Source organism: Pavona decussata, unplaced genomic scaffold, assembly GCF_977016875.1.
Source record: "Pavona decussata unplaced genomic scaffold, jaPavDecu1.1 SCAFFOLD_211, whole genome shotgun sequence".
In the NCBI taxonomy this organism is placed as follows: domain Eukaryota; kingdom Metazoa; phylum Cnidaria; class Anthozoa; order Scleractinia; family Agariciidae; genus Pavona; species Pavona decussata.
This window is the reverse complement of record NW_028145616.1, coordinates 455,416-469,711: the sequence shown is the minus strand read 5'-3', so window position 1 is coordinate 469,711 and position 14,296 is coordinate 455,416. Positions and strand designations below refer to the sequence as shown.

The following is a 14,296-nucleotide window of genomic DNA, read 5'->3' as shown; positions in this document are numbered from 1 at the left end:
ACTAAATTGATATAAGTAAGATTTTTAAACACGGCCTCCAAGAAAAGCAGCATTTATTGTTTAGCTTTGTTTTATTATTTTTAACTTTTTCTAATCCTAGTTAGGTAGATAGATAGATAGTTAGTTGATAATGATAACTAAGTAGCTGATGGAAAAACTGTGAATAAATAAAGTTATCCTATCCTATCCTATCGTATCCTATCCTATCCTATCCTATCCTATCCTATCCTATCCTATCCTCTCCTATCCTATCCTATCCTATCCTATCCTATCCTATCCTATCCTATCCTATCCTACGAACGACTAGCATCCCATGAGGGGGGGGGGGGGGGTAGATAGCGATACTCCTACTGAGTGCGTCATGCTACAGAAACTGGGTTAAGCTCTGACCGTCTGGGTCTGGCGCCTTTAGGCTCGAGTGCCGCAGTTACCTACCGAGGGTCACCGAGTGCATGGCATAAGACACGCAAAAGTTCTCCTGAGTCAGGAGAACTTTTGCGTGTCTTATGCCATGCACTCGGCTCTAATCCGGCACCTTGGGGAGACCTTTATCGCGGAAATTTATATTTCCTATAATAATAATAATTCCTATAATAATTTCCTATAATAGCCTATATTGTGAGTCAAGTACACTACTCTATTTTTGTTGTTTTACAAGAACCTTTTAAGAACGTTGAGGCTGAGATTAAATAAAATTTATGAACATTACCCAGGCTGAGACTAGCGAAGAACATTTTGACCAAATGCTTTTAAAATGAATAGTATAATTTAGGGATAACTGATAATACATGTAAAACTTCAGTTTTACATTTTTGCATTTTCGCCGAAAACTCTGGTAACTTAATGTCACGTTGCAAACCTCTTTGGATAATACTTTTCGGCGTAAAGCCAAATTACCGAGAGTTGGCTGCCGCGACATGTTGTTCCCAGCACTAGAGTACATGTAAGCCGCGCAACCGAGAGTGTGTCACAAGAACTTGACTCCACATTGAGGCACATATTGCTCTCTGATAAGTGTCTTGTTCACGTCCACATAGATTTATTGAAATACTCTAACAGAAATCTTAAGAACATCTTACGAACTTTTTTTTCAGGCTCAAAATCAATGCTAAAAACAAAAAAGGAAGAAGAACGTTCAACCTCAAAATTAGACGTCCTTATACAGTGAAAAAAAAATGTAAAGAAAAATAGTTGATCCTGCTGGAAAGAGCACCTTATAATCAGTAAAAAGGCCAAGTTAATTTGGGAGTCATGTCCTTTTAAAACAACGAAAACTGCCAGTTCCGTAAATTGGGAATGAATATAGACCTATTGGCTGTGTCAAGTTAGTGTCCGTGTTAAGAGGATCGCCATCATCAATCCTGCTCTCGGTTGGTCAGTCATGATGGAAATGGTTTGTTTCAGCTGTGTAATATAATGTTATCACTTAAAGTAATCAAAATATTTCTATGACATTTAATTGCGCTGAAGTTTGGGAGATCCCTGAGTTCAGTACCTTCAAGGATGTGTTCCCTAATATTTTCTGCACCCCGGCTTCATAACTTTGGGACAGCTGATGAGCGCTTTCATCTCCTTCAATTTCGATATGACGGACTGCAGCACCAGTTGCTCCATTTATATCAGTTTTCACCCCAAGGGGGTACTGCTAGGATGTAATAATAATAATAATAATAATAATAATAATGATGATGATGATGATGATGATGATGATGATAATAATAATAATACATTTATATAGCGTCTTTTCCCAGTGGTCTAAAAACGCTTCACAGAAGAGAAATTATAATTACAAATTGCCTAACTATAACTATGTCTATTCTTGGTTTTCACATGACGTCATAAAAAACTGAAATTCATAACTAAACACAAATTTGGGTTTTTATCTTCATCACATGTAAGAAAATCTAAATTTCCATCGGCTTGCTTGTTTTCAGCAGGATAGCATTCTTTGTTTTGAAAATAGAGCAGTTTGAATTTTAGATTTTTGCGCAGTGCGTGACAGAAGAAAGTGCTGCTCTAAACATGTCACGTACATAAAAACATCGATTCGCCTCGTGTTTCTTTTAGGTCTGATCAGCTAACATGTAATAGAAGCGTTAATGTCAATGTGTGAAAGTTCAGCAGAGGGAAGAAAGGCTTTGAAATAGCCAAGGTAAACTCCAGATGTTTTTGCTGGTTTCCGGCCGCCATGTTGGTGCCCATCAGACGGGGCACCAACATGGCGTCCCATACTAAACTCTGTAATTTTCCGTGGTACATTTTCTCGAATAACTCGATTAGGGGATATCGCACAGCCCTGTGGCTTTCACGCGTTGTTTATGTATCACTCTTCTACAACATATCAATTTCTTGACTTTATCTATTGAATGGTTGAGGACTTTATTTTTTCACTTGCGTGACGATGTGTGAGGTGAAAACCACCTATTAAAAATAAGATGTAATTCGTAAATGGTACAACAACAAAGTAAATTCAATGTTTCATGTAAGCTCGCAAAAATAAATGTTCCTTAAGTTTCGGTTTAAAAGTTTCGACTGATTGCAAGTCTCTCAATGACTGTGGAAGCCAGGGCAAACGACCGACCACCATAAGACTTGAGATTGTACATGGGTATCTTTAAGAGATTTTTGGAAGATGAACGAAGTGATCTTGAAGGCGTATAGGATATATAAAGATGATCTGTTAAATAAGTTGAGGTTTAAATCTGTTAAATATGTAAGAGTCCGGAACCCAGCTTTTCAGACCTGGCCCCGGTTGTTCAAAGAGCGGATAACAGTTTAATATCCGCTGGATATGTCACTGATGCGGCAGATAAAATATGTGCCAGAATTTTCCTATAGCCCAATAATCGGCGGAGAGAATCTCGACAGCCGGAAATACGGCTGCGTTCGCAGGCTAAATAATTTGTGTATAAGTAGAAGCATCTGTCTAATTTAAGTATGAGATTGTGTGAAAAACTTGCTAAAAGCTTTTGTTGGAGTAAATTTTATCTGCTGGATAGCAACAATCCACTGGATAAAGTTGTCCGCTCTTTTAATAACTGGGGCCTGGCCCAGGGCTCCCTGGGCCTGGCCTATAAACTCATACCATTTTCAGACCTGTTTTCTAGAATTCATTACCCGTTTCTGTAAAATCCATACGTACCAGACTTTCAGACCAAAATGGTTAAAATTTAAATATGAATTCCGCGGAGTGCCTCACGCCCCCCCCCCCCCCCCTCCCGTCCCTCCCTCCGCCGAGGTATACAGTATGACTCGCCCAAAGGCTAGCCTCCCAGTATGTGAAGAGGAGGTAATACGAGTCCCCTAAAACCGACTGCGTGGAAGCCCAAAAGGTAGGTTGGAAAAGCCGGAATGACGGAATTCGGAACCCGGAATTCGGAATACGGAATATTCGGAATACTCGGAATAAATAAATAAATAAATAAATAAATAAATGAATGAATGAATGAATGAATGAAAGAATGAATAGACTAAAAAGTCGCATCATTTCTCACCGAGCGGTAGGTATGTCAATTTCTGTCTTCCCCTGCCCCCCCGGTCTCCTTTAAAATACTGCTTTACAGTCAAACAACAATGCAAAATACATTTCCCTTATCGCTTCGCCTGTCTGACAGTGTCATCAGCCGCATCTAACCGCAACACGAAATCAAGGTCCTTTTTTCAAGCTTAATACGGTATGTCATTTGAAGTCCGGAGTTTGAATGCTATTACTAAAAAAAAAAATGAACTGAAAGGTTTCGTCCTTTCTCATTGCGCAGTAGGTAAATTAATTTGTTCGCTAGTATACGTGTCACATTAAAGCGTGTGTTTTGTTGCCGTTAGCAAGTCGGAGCTAGAGGGGGACGGGGCGAGGGGGGGGGGGGGGGGGTTGTAACTAAAAACCACAGTCCAATGACGATCATGTCTCATTTTATTTCCTAAGACACAAAGGGACACCCGGCCAACGAGCCAAATCAACCATGAAGCTGTAGAAAGGTATTTTAAGTACCTTATTAGCTAGACGAATGTAACCTGTTCGCGTTACTTAGCTGAAATTTTAATTAACCGAAAATGTTCGGAACAAAATCTTCCTTTGAGATATTGCTAGCTGAATCGAACTGCCACGAACTTTCCAGAAACTAATTGGCTAATCGCCAGAGCAAACTATATGACCCTTCGCAAAAACGTCAGGGGTTTGAATCTTTCAGATCTTTTAAGCTACGTTTCAGCAGTGCGAAAATCAGAGAGCACTCTTTGATCGACATCGAAAATCTCCGGCGAACTAGCCCTCCACCGAACAGATATTTACCGAAACTCGTCGTTGGGTATCCCTTTAAACATATGTCAAAGGTTTTCTGACCCTGATCGGGTAACTTCTTGACAAAAAATGTAAATCTCAAGTAACGCAATCCTAATTGAAGAGGAATGTGTCTCGTAAACATGATTTTAAAATATTACAGCTGGTTTCTTTCTTTCTGCCATCGCGATGCCGTGCACGAAAGACTTAACGGAATATTGAATCTCCAAACCGCTCCCATAGCTCCCGTGTCATCTCGTTGGAGACCAGAAGACCTCCTTCTATCCTGTGTAACAAAGATGTCAAGTCTGAAACTTTAAAGTTGGGATTTCTGGACTTGAGACAAGACAGCTTCGGGTGGTGATAGTGGTTTTGGGATCTCCCCATCCGCCAGCACTTAGAACTATCTGAAAAAACAAAAGGGAACCAATCTCTCTCCTTTCGGCCAATCACGTCCACAGCATCAATGTTGTTTTCTAATGTGTCCCGCACCCGTTACAACGCGAAATGTTTCCTTTAAGTTTGGCTAGAAAGTACAAGTTTGGGCTGTAGGGCAGTGGGGGCTTTAGTGGTAATGGAAAGCCTGGTGGAACTGCAACATGTGGATTTATGGACGACGTCTGTGGAGGTGGTGGTTGCAAATACAGATTTATATTATTTATATTAATTTAGTTAGTTAGCTCGTTAGTTAGTTAGTTAATTAGTAATTCATTTATTTATTTATTATTTATTTATTTATTTATTCCGAGTATTCCGAATATTCCGAATTCCGAATTCCGAATTCCGTCATTCCGGCTTTTCCAACCTACCGCCCAAAGGCGAGAAACGCACGGAAAAATACCAAGACTCGGGTTACCATATCATGTATCATGTTTATTAATCTTCCCATTTCACTACTCGAGAAAACATATAGGCGGTTTGTACAAAGCATCATGGCTAAACCGTACATTTACATTGTTAGCGCTACGTTACACAACCCTAATAACATGACTCGATCTTTGACCCGTGACTCTCAAGGCATTTTGAAGTACAGTACAAAAAGATAGCTATCATGCAAACATTACATACATTTATCAAGCTTTTCGTATATTAAATTTTTCTTTATATGTTAGATTTTAATTACCGATTGTTCCCTTTTCTGAACTAAATTACATTTGCCTCGGTTTTAAAAAAGTCCTTTATACGCGCGTATAGAGAAGGTTATGACTCCTTTGATCCTCGAAATTAATGGTGCCCTTTGTTTATCGACGTACTGACATCATACGCTATCACACCCATATATTTTTTCCTTTCGATCGTATTTGGGCGATTTTCATAAACAAAACAAGATTAACTTTGACGTCTCGATGGAAGCCATCGAGGGCATGTTAACTGTCTTACAGAAAGTAGCATCGTTGAAAGACCTTTGTTTCACAAGAACGGTGTGTTGTTTGTTTCCATTATCCTCCATAAACTTGGTGCTCTCCATTTTCTTCTTCAAAGTTGATTCCCAATGCTTTACGTAAGCTGCGCTAACTGGTATCGCTGACATTTTTATTACTGTGTGACAAGAAAGAATCAAGCATTAGACTGAACAGTGAATCCAAGATTGAGTTATACAACAGGGTCGTAACGAGGTGTATTTTTTCCCGATTGATCCCACAGCACTACTGATGATCACTGATCCCGATCCCACGACTTGTGATCCCAGATCCCGAGCCTGTGATCTCTAATCCTACCCCACTTTTTTTTTGCCTTTGATCCCTGATCCCATATATCTCGTTACGACCCTGATACAGCGCAGTTGTGCTGTGTTGGCAAAACAAAGCCTCCTGTTCACCTTGTTTGTTTCTTTCGCGTCAACTCTGGCACAATGTTTTCCTCTAAAATCGTTGATCCTCAACTCGAAGCGCTATATTACATTTACAGCATAAAAAGAGAGTTGGAAATAACGGCGAATTTCAACCAATCTGTGGAAACGGGTTCCATAAAAGATCGCTCTTGAAACAAAGTCGCCACCATTACTTGCAACAAAAGGCGAGTATCAGAAAGATGTTTGTGTACAAATACAATCACAGGAAATTATTAACAGCCAATCAGAGTACACTCCATGAAGTATTCTCTCCAGGGGCTCCGCAAAAAATAGCCTTAGAAATCTGATTACGTAACCCCAGCATGCCGCGTACACGTGCACCTGCACATGGCTCTACATAACGTCTATCACGTACAAGGCCGTTCATTCAGTCATTTCGGTGTTACGACTGCCTCTCTTCGAGTCCTCCCCCCCCCCACCCTCCTTCCTGCAACGATGAACCACCGCTTTACTAGGAGCTCCCCGCTCCTGACCGCCTTGTGCTAAGTCTCCCATATCATATTTAGTCTAAGGCATTGTTTGCGGATGGTCCCAGTGAGAACATATTACTATTTTTCCATGGCACGCTTAGCTAGACGGCGGGTGTACCAGCACGTCATCTTTATCTTTGAGCAATTTTTCCGCTTGTGTCCCGAGATACGCCAAATGAAACTCGGGCTTGATCGAAATAAAGCAATTTCTCTTGCACACCAGTCAAGTTTGTTTTGAACAAAATTTTTTAGTCATTTATTTATTTTGCCACACCACAAATACAATGTAAACAAAAAAAATTCGTGTAAGGACAAAGTTTGTGTGACCCTCGTACCTACTTTTGTAGTTTGCACCAATCAGAACGAAAAGGAGCGGACGTGACGTCATATTTCGTCATCGTACCAATTTTAGTCCCCTCCCCCTTTTTTTCTCAAAACCAAATAGTAATCTCATTTATTTCTTTATTTATCATGATTTATTTATTTATTTATTTATTTATTTATTTATTTATTTATTTAGTTAATTAGTTAGTTGGTTAGTTAGTTAGTTAGTTAGTTAGTTAGTTAGTTAGTTAGTTAGTTAGTTAGTTAGTTAGTTAGTTAGTTAGTTAGTTAGTTATTTATACAGTCGATTCCCGATGATTCGAACCTTCAAGGGAAATTGAAAAAGGTTCGATATATCGGGAGTTCGAATTATCGAGGGTAAAATTATATAGAAAATGACTGAAAGGAAAGGAAAATTGGTTCGAGTTAGCGAGGGCTCGATCGAGTTATGGGGAGTCGACTGTAGTATGCAAACTCATCATACCACCTTTCATTTTCATTTATTCCGCGCGGACATTCAAGGTCATTGCATTCCTATAAGTCAGGCTACCACGTCTCGTCTCTCAACACGTTCTCAAGCATTCTTTTCAAATTGACATCTGAATACTCAGTCTACATATAAATCTACCAAACGGAGGACACGTCCTTTGTCCTAGGTTTACTGAACAGCAGAGGGACGGTAGATAGAACCGAAAGATGTCCTAACATATTGAGGTCACGGGGTCCTAATTCATTGGGATTTAATTTATGCCCGATCAACTTGAAACTGAAACAACACTCGGAGTGCAATAAGTTATGAAAATATCAAGACTCGGGCTACAATATGTGGTTGCATCCTTTTTATTTTATATTTTCATCAGTTCACTCTATTTAACTACTCAAGAAGACATGAAAGCCGCTTGTACAAGCTACATGTAAACTTACGTAACAAATTCAGTGACACTCTGATTATGTATAACTTGACATTACTCTGTACTACCCAAACACACTTTGAATAAATTAAAAGACATTAATCAGGCAAACATTTCCAAGACATTTATCACTCTGTTTTTATATAATTTTTGCTATTTGTCTGAGAATCTTCTTTGTTAATTTTGTTATGGTTAAGCTAGTACCTTGCTTTGGTTGTACACTGAGTATGTGAGAAACGATCCTCGATCTGTTTTAGTCGAGTTAACTTTGAGTTGACTCTGCCCTACGCTAAACAGCGGGGTCGCCCTTGGGTTCATTTCCGTGAATGTTTGGAAGGCCTTAAAAGCCTCACAAATTCGGGATAGTTTTACAGAAAATCTAAAGTTTTCTTCGGCAAAATGTCAGCTCAAGATTTCATAACACTGGAAAACTAATTCCTTTTCGGTTTTCAGAGGCGTAAATATCTCGCCAAAATACGAAAGGTCATCTCCGTTTTCGTAAGCCCAACGACAGCTCGCGCCATGAATAAGGGAAATAAGATCATCCGTTTCCTAAAACATTCTGCGACTTAAATTCGCGACTGAAGCATCTGAACAGAACAAACTGTATTAGCTTATACAAACATGTCTTTAAAAGGGCAGAAAACGACCTGAGAACAAAGGAGACAATATTTTAAGTTTTTACTTAAATTTTCTCGTCTCGTTGGATGCTCCTGTGCGGACTTCCTTGTTTTACTGATGGTCGCACACTAAACGTAATATTTCAAACTCAGTATTTACAAATGAAATTAATACATGTATTCTGTCGTCGTATGAAGAAGCCTCCCCGATACTAAAGTACATGAGTGCCCCGGTATCGACGTAAACATCATCGAAAACGAGAACTCACTTCTTTACTTTCGCGACACGCAAAAGTTTCTTTCGCGGATCGTCTCTCGTATTCCGCCAATGAAAGATTTTCATGGAGCAAACAAGATTAACTTCGCCTTCTCGATGAAAGCCTTCGAATTCGTGTCCGTTGCTTTACAGAAGGCACCGTCGTTGAAAGGTCTTTGTTGCATAAGAACGGCATGTTCTTTGTTTTTACTCTCCGCCTTGGTGAGGTTGATACTCTCCATTTTCTTCTTCAAAGTTGATTCCCAATGCTTTACGTAAGTTGTGCTTATTGGCACCGATGACATTTTTATTACTGTGTGACAAGAAAGAACCAAGCATAAGATAGTACGACTTGTGTTGTTTTGACAAAATGAAGCCTTCCGCGGCCTTTGTCACCTTGTTAACCTTTGTTAATTCCTTCTCGTTTCCACTGATTTCTTTAAAACTGTTTTCCTCTGAACAATTGCAGTTCTCAACCTGAAGCGCTATATTAAATTCACAGCATAAAAAGAGAGTTGGAAATAACGGCGAATTTCAACCAATCTGTGCTGACGGGCTCCATAAAAGATTCCTGGAACAAATTCGCCATCATTGCTTTGCTGAGGCGGCAAGCTCTGTGAACAAAATGGTGCTTTTACGAGGTAAACACAGACCGGCTATTGTCCAATAACAAAGGCTTGTCAACAGCCAATCAGAGTGCACTCTATGAAGTAATTTCTATTTCGCGCGTGACACCGCGAAAGTTTCTTGTTAAAACGTGATCTTCTTTGTTAAATCTTTCAGAAGCACCTCCTCTGAACTTGCTCGACTCGTGAATAAGGTAAAATTTCCCAATTTTTACTCCTGACAAGTTAAGTCTCTTTTAATCAATTTAGTGTGAGGACAAAGTTTGAGACACGAAACTTGATAATAGGCCACTAAACTAATTCTGCTTTTGTAGTTTGCACCATACAATCCCAAAAGAAGTCGTGACGTCATATGTTCGTTACGCCCCCCCCAAACATTCCCTTTGAATAACTTTCTGGCCTCTTAAGCCAATTTTAATCCCTCTTTTCACAACTAACAAATCTCCCAGACAAAAAGCAAACAAAATCTTTGCCGACGCCCCTGAGTGCCTTTTGTCGGGAACGTTTACAACTGTCGAGCTGAAGTTTCTGCTTATCAAATAAATCCTTTGGAAATTTTAAGCCCTTTGTTTGAAACTTCACTAAAAAAAAAGGACCTTCTCGTTTATCATGGAAACTTGTTTTTATTCTAAACTCGATAAATCAAGTTGATTCTAGAAGATCTCTAAAACAGCCCAGAAACCAGCGGAGGCTTGTTAAATGTACACAACACCGCAATGGTCTTTGAGAGCATTCGCATTTTTTTGCGGAGGAGGGGGGGGGGGGGGGGTGGGTGGAACATGAGCAGTGATCAAATTTTGTCTTGCGAGTAACTAATACTTTAGAAAATAGAACTGGCGAAGAGCGAGCACTTGGTAAATGTTTTGCTACCAACAAAGCTTCAGACGTTGTTTTTATTAGAATGTGTCTAGTAGTCTGAGTAACGCCTCCACAATAAGCAACACTTTTACTTCTTATCGCGATCCTGATTATGTTATATATAATTGCGTTAGTTTATGTTATTGTTGTGTGCTTTGAGATTCGTTGTGATCAGTACCACGCAGAGATACATTTATTTCTTTACCAAAAAACCTACAAATTAAGCAAGATTTTGTGCAAACTAGCAAACTTTAACGAGAGTCTGAGCATGCGAGCAGTTGCGAAAATTTTGCGAGCACGAGCCGAAGTGAGCACTCGTTTAAATTTTACGAGCAAGTCGAGCAAAGGCCAAATTTTGCCGAGCACTAGAAAATTTGAAGGGAACATTCGATACCCCTAACACATGGCCTATATAAAGGTACATGGCTGTAACACAACTGGATCTATACACGTGCATGACTCTGTTCACGGACCAACCCCTCAATAGAAGCGAGCGTAGTGCACGAGTTCCATGTTTTTCTCAAGTTTGGGAAATAACCAGACGCTCATCTTAACGCTTTGCGAATAAATCTATTGCCTTGATTTCGGCCGCCGCGGGACTCAGGATTTCCTGATAAGTGGGTACCACACCCGGATACTGAATGCAGCGATTTTTACAGCACTTTCGAAACGTTTCGGAATACGGTCCCTTATAATTACCAGTCCGAGGCCGAACAAAGTCTTGCATGTAAAGTCGTATACATATGAAAATATGAAGGTTTGGAATGATGAGTGTTACATTGGATTGGATAACTTTATTTAAACACGGTCACTTCATCAATGCAAATAAAATTAGCAAAATCTATTATAATAGATGTATAAAAATATACTAGGAGATGTTTTGCTTGGCGCAAATGTTTTGTTTGTAAGAATGCAATCTCCTCGGAAAAGGGGGCAAGAGTACAGGCCACACTCGCCTTGCGGACACCTCGCTTTTACGGGCACCCAGATAACACGGACTGCAGCTAAATCCCCAGCAAAATAAAACACAGACGTTTGACAGAAATAAATTTGCTATTACGGACGCTTCCTTTTAAGAACACTAACTCGTGGTCCCGAAGTGTACGCATGCAATAGAGGGAGTTGACTGTCGGTGGTTACAGAAATCACTTAGTGATTCTGTGTTTGCCGCAAATCGAAGGGTAAGCTGTTGCAAAGGACTGCCGGCCAAAGATTGAAATGTATCGGGATCGATCGATGTTAATTGATAAACACATGTATCGAGATCAGTTGGGGGTATAAACAAGAATCGTTGAGCCAGTTGTTGATGGTAAGCATCAAACTTTAGCGAGGCCCAAAAACCAGAAACTGGATTAAGAACTACATTTTGTCAATACTCGAACTTCAATATATTGCATCCTTTTGATCTAAAATTTATTATTTATTTTTTAATGTTTTGATCGGTTCATACTATATTTCACTTTTCAAAATGACTGCCCAGGTAGGCTTGTACAAAGCTTCACGGAAATTTACACTAAGCACTCCGTAGTTGTTACACTAATAACAAATGCACCACTCAGTCTCACACCAAACCTACTGAAGTACAAAGATTGCGTCATGCAAACTTTTTCAATCCATCCGATCAATCTTTGCTTACAATATTGTTACATCTCGCTGTAATACTGATCTGAAAATTAAGTCCTCGCTTTGATTTTACACTGCCAACTCTCGCCTTGCAGACACCTCGCTATTACGAACACACCGATAATGTGGACAACAGCTCAAATCCCTGGCAAAAATAAATTACAGACGTTTGACTGAAATAAATTCAGTCCTGCTATTACGGCACGGTCCGGACGGGTGTCCACTCAAAAACAGTTATAGCTTGCATACATGTTTTGCCGTTGTACTGGCAAAACAGAAATGAGTCTCTTTTGGCTCTCAAAGTTTATACAATCCTTTCATCGACGTAAACAATACAGGCGTAAAATTTCTCCAGTGTTTACACTCATGCCCGTAAAACTTTATTTCGATCGTATGCATCGATAAACGATTTTCATACAGCAAACAAGATTAACTTCGCCATCTCGATCGAAGCCTTGGAGATCATGTCTGGTGCCTTACAGAAGGCCGCGGTATTGTTAAAAGGCCTTTGCTGCACTACAACCTGGGTGCGTTGTTTACGTTCGTTCTCCTCTGTAAGGTTTATACGGCTCTCCATTTTCTTCTCAGTCATTAGCTTCCAATGCTTTACGTAAGCTGTGCTGATTGGTATCGATGACATTTTTATTCCTGTATGATAAGAAAGAACCAAGCATTAGGAAAAAACATTTATCCGAGATTGTACAACTTCGATGCGATCTCGTCGAAACGAAGGCTTTCGCCAGCTCACCTTGTTTCTTAATTCCTTTGTCAGACTCGATTCGTATAAAACTGTTTTCAATGTCTTCTGAAATCGTAGTTCTCAACCTGAAGCGCTATATTAAATTTACAGCATAAAAAGAGAGTTGGAAATAACAGCGAATTTCAACCAATCTGTACTGACAGGCTCCATGAAAGGTTGCTGAAACAAATTCGCCATCATTGCTTTGGTCAGGCGGCAAGGCCCTCTGTCACAAAGTTTTGCTGTCGGGCCGGTTAAAACGCTTGTGTACACGGTTGGCTATTGTGTAATAACAAACAATTATCACCAGCCAATCAGAATGCACTCCATGAAGTACTTTTTCATTTTCCACGTGAACTCACGATTGTTTTTTGTTCGTGCAACGTGATCTTCTCTGTTAAATCTTTGAGACTGATTGGCACGAAATTGTTCGAAATAAAGTACTATTTCCTTCTTACACCGGTAAAGTTTCTTTTGATCGATTTCGTGCGAGGAAAACGTTTGTGAGAGATGAAAACCTTACTTTGTTTCGCATTTGGCACCAATCAAAACGAACTATGAAACGCGTGACGTCATTTGTCGGTCAGCGTGCAAATCCTTTCCTATTGACTTGTAAACCCCAGTTAATCCCTCTTTAAGCAACACTGAAAAAAAAAAAAAAGATTGTTTTTCGCCGATCGTGGGTACCTTTTGTCTAAATATGTGCAACAGTCCAGCCGCCTGATTTAAAAAAAAAAATTCCCTTGAAAATTTGATGTGCTTTGTTGCTGTAGCCAAACGTATTCTAAACTTGGTTAAAAATAAAAGTTGATTGGATAAGATCACTAAGCCAGCTCTGAAATCAGCGGGGGCTAATTACATTTCATAACACACAAACACAGTACAGTACGCTTGACTGTTCACGGAAAACCTTGCGGGGGGAGGTGGGGGGTGGGGGTGGGGGTACTCGATTATATACGCTATATATGAGAGTCTCAGTGGAGTTAACCGCCAGTCATCCAACAGCCAAAATCTTCCCATCAACCGTCACAAAAGGCAATTTTTACCGTCAACCGTCAGAAAAAGCAGTTATTATTAGCCGTCAAACGGTTTGAAGCTATTTCAGCTGCTCATCCTAAACTCAGTCTGGCTCTCATGCAAAGAATCGTTTTAACTGGTAAACCAATTTCCACGTTCCCAAAAATACTCAGTATAATATCCTCACTGCATACTCATTACCTCATCGCTTAAGGTTAAGTTATGGGAAGAGTTCGCGACTGTTGAGGCAATAGGCATGCAACGAGGATAATACGTGGAATGCTGTCAACCGCCACCAGGGGAGGTGGGTGGGTCGCGAAATTGGAGTACGGTTAAAAAGACCACGTTTCAAGCGGGGTGGCGAAATATATACTCTAAGGCCGCAAAGCATCACCATCGCAGCAGGCGTGCGCGGAAACGGGGGAATTCAAACACATTATGAAAAACTCTGCTATGAGCTAATTAATTATGCAGTGAGAATAGTTTATGGTCTTTTCCACTTAATTTGTCTAAACTAAGTAGCATCACAACTAACTTCCGTCTGGAAATACCTCTAGTTTAAAAGTATTAATGACGTACTACATTGATAACGTGTTTCTGACCAAAAAGCAACCAGCTCCAAAACACTGTGAAGGGTTTGTTTTTCTGAGCAGTCTACTCTTGGATAGGGTATAGATAAAAGAGACTTTTGGTCTAGAATACGGTATCATTTAGCAAAATTTCG

The 14,296-nt window shown here is 39.9% G+C and overlaps 1 long non-coding RNA gene across 1 annotated transcript; it reads right to left on the bottom strand.

The window, feature by feature from the left end:
- Nucleotides 1–11,589: 11,589 nt before the first annotated feature.
- Nucleotides 11,590–13,729, bottom strand: LOC146460526 (uncharacterized). The gene is made up of 2 exons (XR_014857613.1): nt 12,565–13,729; nt 11,590–12,464 (listed from the first exon to the last, which is right to left on the bottom strand). It is a non-coding gene; the product is annotated as an uncharacterized LOC146460526 (long non-coding RNA).
- Between the last annotated feature and the right edge of the window lie 567 nt (nt 13,730–14,296).